Genomic DNA, 5570 nt, shown 5'->3' with positions numbered 1-5570 from the left:
AAATCACCTTTCATGCATAAGTGCAGGTCAATGGAAAAATAATTAAGCTAATTAAAACTAAGTTAAATAACAGAACAGGGTTTTAAAAATAAATATAAATAAATTAGCACGTTTTAAATGACAAGGTTGTTTGTGCTCTTCAGTTCCTCACACAATGCAGGGCTTTTGTTAACAGTGCAATTATGGGATGAGGAGAACTAGGCCCTCACATGGTGTAACCCTAACTTCCATTAGTACAAAGACAACAACATGCAACAAGTCTCCTACTTTTGCATTTAGCAGAGGCTTTTGTCCAAAGCGACTTACAACGGTTAATACACACATTGACACACCGACGGCAGAGTCAACCATGCAAGGCCAGCTCGTTAGGAGCAGTTAGGGTGAGGCGTCTTGCTCAGGGACACACCAACACTCAGGTAGGAGGAGATGGGGATCGAACTAGCAACCTCCCGGTTACAAGTCAACCTCGCTAATTAAAAAGCTGCCCGATTGGAATTGCAAAAGGCCAGCATGTCAATACAAACAAAGACATCATCCATCTTCTCCAAAGCATTTTAATAACACTTTGCCTGAATGCTATTCAACACGCGATAATACCAGCGTCACACAGGTGTCATGAGGTATATGTCAGCCATGCTCTATTGTTGTCTCTTCTGTTAATACACAAAACCCAAAGAACACACATTCACATTAACATGCTGACAAACGTGTAAACACACTCAACCTATACTCCACACACACACACACACACACACACACACACACACACACACACACACACAGCGTGTGGAGGACATCTCCATTGTTGAGCATGACAGATTAGGCCAGCTGTAAACACAGCCTCTGTTTCCTCTTTGGACAAACATTCTATTGAGTGTTCTTACATTTATTTCATTTCGAAATCCTCCAATACATCCATCAACAAGACCACCTATCCATCTATATTTATCAATGTATCTCTCTATCTATCCATCTGTCTGTATATCTGTCTGTTGTCTGTATATCTATCTACTGTACATATCTACTGTATATCTCTATCTATCTATCTATCTATCTATCTATCTATCTATCTATCTATCTATCTATCTATCTATCTATCTATCTATCTATCTATCTATCTGTCCACCTATCTATCTATCACTCTATCTGTCTATCTATCTCTCTATCTTTATATCTCTCTATATCTTTATCGCTATATCTCTCTCTCTATATATCTATCTCTCTCTCTCTCTCTCTCTCTTTCTCTCTCTCTCTCTCTCTCTCTCTCTCTCTCTCTATCTATCTTTCTCTCTCTCTCTCTCTCTCTCTCTCTCTCTCTCTCTCTCTCTCTCTCTCTCTCTCTCTCTCTCTATCTATCTATCTATCTATCTATCTATCTATCTATCTATCTATCTGTCTGCATCCAGTATTGTAGTACTGTATTCAGTCTCAAGGACAGGACTGACATTCATCTATATAACAGCTGTATAACAGCATCCTTGGCAAGAGAAGCGGTGCTCTACTTAAATATAATAATTCAAAATGTCCCATTATAGCATTATAAATTCCTCTCAACATTTGACAGAGCAATTAACATCTTCGAGACCGGAGAGTGGGCTACGAATTGCATCGCTACAATTATTGATTCCCTCCCATTTGCCAACCACTTGTTTTTATAAATCACTGCTAATTCGAACACTTTTCTTTTCCAGAAAACTTCTGCCAATCTGTTGAACAAGCATTTCTGTAACAGGCGGCAACAACACTAATGAAAGAAACTCTTCTGTTTTTCAACACCTTGGCATTCATCAGGCTTTCAATTATCATTGTGTTATCAAATATTTCCCATTGTGCAACTTTACCCCCAAGCCGTAGCCCATAGAGCAAATCCACATGGGCTGACTGATACCGGCTGTGTCTAATGTAGGAGCTGCTGCTTTCACAGCTTTGCGTCATGTAGCCCGTGGGTTTGGTTCATCTACAGCCTAAACACAACCTGAATAAGATTGGGAGTGTTTCAGATGTGTGTCTGTGTTAATATATATATATGTGTGTGTGTGTATGCATGAATGTGTGTGTGTGTGTGTGTGTGTGTGTGTGTGTGTGTGTGTGTGTGTGTGTGTGTGTGTGTGTGTGAGTGTGTGTGTGTGTGTGTGTGTGTGTGTGTGTGTGTGTGTGTGTGTGTTCAGACTATTCATTCAGCTCGTACTCTCTCATACCAAATCAGTTTTCCACAACCATGGATTGGTGACTGAAACATAGCCGACCAGGTGGGCTATAATGGGATCCTTAATTGTCGCTGCACTCTGCCTCCTACAGCTGTAGAGGTCAGAGGGTGGGGGTCACAGATCAGTGACCTTTAACCTTCCTTGTGGGATTCACTGCACTGCTGAATGACACTGCGGTAGCTGACCTGGTGCTATGGGACTTCCAGCTGAAGGGCAGTCCTTGATACCCTGTCTGGGCTGCCATTCGTCTCACAGAGACACAGAATTGATTTACTGAGTAAAGAACCACCTACTGGTCAGGAAGAGGTCTGGATTGACACCAAAGCATGACCAATCACAGAGCATATGCTGGGAACAGTACATCGAGAAAATAGAACCATGGGGGAAACAAAATGGATTTATTGGGATGCACCGATTTATCGGATGTACATCGATATCGCCCGATATTCACGGTGTTGACCGCCATCGGCCTATTGGGAATTAAGAGGGTATTCACAGATGGCAGTGGGCAATGTTTATCTGTTGTGTCACATAAATGTCGCGCTGGCCAAATGTTGTGTTGGTTATTTGCGGTCTGACTAGCAGTTTGTGAGAGTATCCAACAGTTGGTAGGGTACTATATCACCACACATAACAGCCGCGGGCAGGACAGGACCCTGGCATGATGATGTTAGCTGGCAGGTGCCGCACGCACATGTGGTTTGTTTACAAATGAAAGTGAAAGAAAATGTCAGGTTGAGTATTCACTGTCTGGGAGAAAGAACTGCGACATGCAGTTTATAAGACATGTTCCAGTGACGTTCCAAGATGACTACAACAAAGAATTTTAACACACCAAATCTCATCAGCTATTATAACAGCAGATAGGGAGATGTGCAAGTTCATCACGTTAGAGGACCAACCTTTTTCCGCTAACTCAGAATTAGCTAACAAAAAATTAAATTTGTGAGACAGACAAGCAAGGATCACAGAATATAAAACATACAAAAATCAACAAACTAAGCAATTGCGGAAACCATTGCTGTAAATGCTTAAATAACCGTACAAGGATTCTTGATAATGTGCCACTATTTTCTAGCGACGCGAACAGGCAAAGCCCACATTACTGTCGGCTGTATTATTAATGTTGTGACTTTGACGTGTCAGACAAGACAGGCTACAGTGTTAACGGGATTGAGAACCTAATGGTTTCATTGCAAAATAAAAATAAACTGGATTGTTTCTTTTTTGAATTTGCAGCCGCAATAAAACTATTCCTTGCGACTGTGCTTGTCCTTTACCATCAAAGTGTTTGTCATTCAATTGGCAAATGATTGCACTTCGGTTCGTGTTAAAATAAAACATTAAAATAAGTTGAAAGTACACGATATATCCAGAGAAGTAAAAATAGGACAAATACACAGTGTCAGAAAAAGGTCAAACTCAATTTAATAATCTGTCTGGCAGATTGAAACAAAATCTGTTCCAATTTAACGCCCTGTTGGGTTCATGGAAGGAAAACCTCCGATTTTTAATCGGCTGTAGCATGTGATTATTTTCTACACGCAAAAGAGGTGAGTGTGAGTAAGCAGGATATAATCAGCGGGCATTAGACACGATTCAGAGCCCCATGATCCGCTAGTTGCACTGATAACTTTACCACACTTCTTTTCCTGTTTGAAAGCCCGACAAGACAAGTCAGCTCATCAGAGGCATCGGCTGCTGACGTGATCCACCAAACATCGGAATCGGCCATCGCTATCAGCTCTGTTTATATTTAAACATCATTATCAGCCCATCATTTCCCAATCTGTGCATTTAAATACGACTTGCAACAATTACGCAGCGGTCTAGTGGTAAAATGTTACACAACACTTCAGACTGAATAAACCTAAGGTCACAAATAATATAATAAACCTAGTTAATCCATGTCACCCTGGAGCAACGTCTTAATTTCTGTGAGTGACAATGCAGACAGCCAATCAAGAATCTTGTCTTGAGTTGCTTCAACGGGCTGTACAACTTCTCTGTATCAGACGATCAGGACTGATCGATCAAAGAGGCTGAGACTAATCTGCCACTAACAGAATGATGGCCGTGATAATAGATCTGGTCTGTAGTCTGGTAGAAAGGGAAGAGGCTGGCTGCCACTCCGTCGATGGATGAGCGTATCTGCTGCTCCGAGTACGTCTGGACCTAAGGGGCATTAATAGCCGTATAGGCGTCAACGCCTCTCACTTAGATCAACAGCTAAGGAAACAGGATCGATCAAGATAGATAGATATAGACATGTAGATAAACACCAGATCTACAGATGCTTAAGAGACTTCCATTGACTTCAGACTTGTGTCAGCGTTGACCAGAAACCACACAGGAAGTGAGGGTCGATGTACGCATACCCAGGAACACAAGATCCAAGGGAACGCATATGCATACTTTGCAAAAACCCACAGGTAGTTAGCATGCTTCTGGGCACATTGCTTCATTCATTATTGGCTGGCTGCGGTTAAATTGCCAATAAATATGATTGCATCTTGCTCAAGGGTGTCTACAGGTTGTATGTAGACATTGAGGATTGAACCCATTGCTTTTCGGCTGGGAGTGGCTCACCCAGGCAAGGAATATATATAGCCCCCTAGATAGATGTACATAAAGATGTGAACAGATGGACGGACGGACAGATGGACCCAGGCGAAGCCCCTGGTCTGACTAGAGGACTCGTAACCTTGCAGCTACTTTAAACCAAGCTGAACTAACCTGCACCTCGCATCCTCCGTAACCCTCCCTCCTCCCCTCCCCCTTTCTGGTGTAAACATGTTGGTCCTTTCATCTTCCAACCTCCCCCTTCACCCTCTCTAACACACACACACACGCGCGCACACACACACACACACACACACACAGACACACAAACACACACACACACACACACATGTAATGCTCCATCTCATGGGACTCTACACACCCAAACTCCACAACATCACCATCATCACCATCATCACCATCACCACCAACACTGACCCCCCTTCTGTACCACTTCAAAGCGGGGCGGAGCAAGGAAGACGGGATGGAGGATTGAAGGTGGATATTGGTGGAAGAGGAGAGAGAGAGAGACAGAGAGATGTAGAGAACAGAAGAGAGAGGGACAGTAAGAGACATAAAGAGAGAGAGGAAGAGCGAGAGAGAGAGAGCGAGAGAGAGAGAACGAAAGGGAGTTGAACAGATAGAGATAGAGAGAGAGAAACATCAGAAAGAGAATAGGTCAAGACATGCCTAAACGCGTCAAAGCATTCCTGATTCGATTATTAATACAACTACTGAAAATAGCCCCAATCATAAAGGCAAAGCATAGATCAAACCAAAAATCCTTGCATTTCTACATTG

This window comes from Pollachius pollachius, assembly GCF_949987615.1.
Source record: "Pollachius pollachius genome assembly, chromosome: 4".
In the NCBI taxonomy this organism is placed as follows: Eukaryota; Metazoa; Chordata; class Actinopteri; order Gadiformes; family Gadidae; genus Pollachius; species Pollachius pollachius.
The sequence above is the reverse complement of the archived record's forward strand: the minus strand, read 5'-3'. Positions refer to the sequence as shown.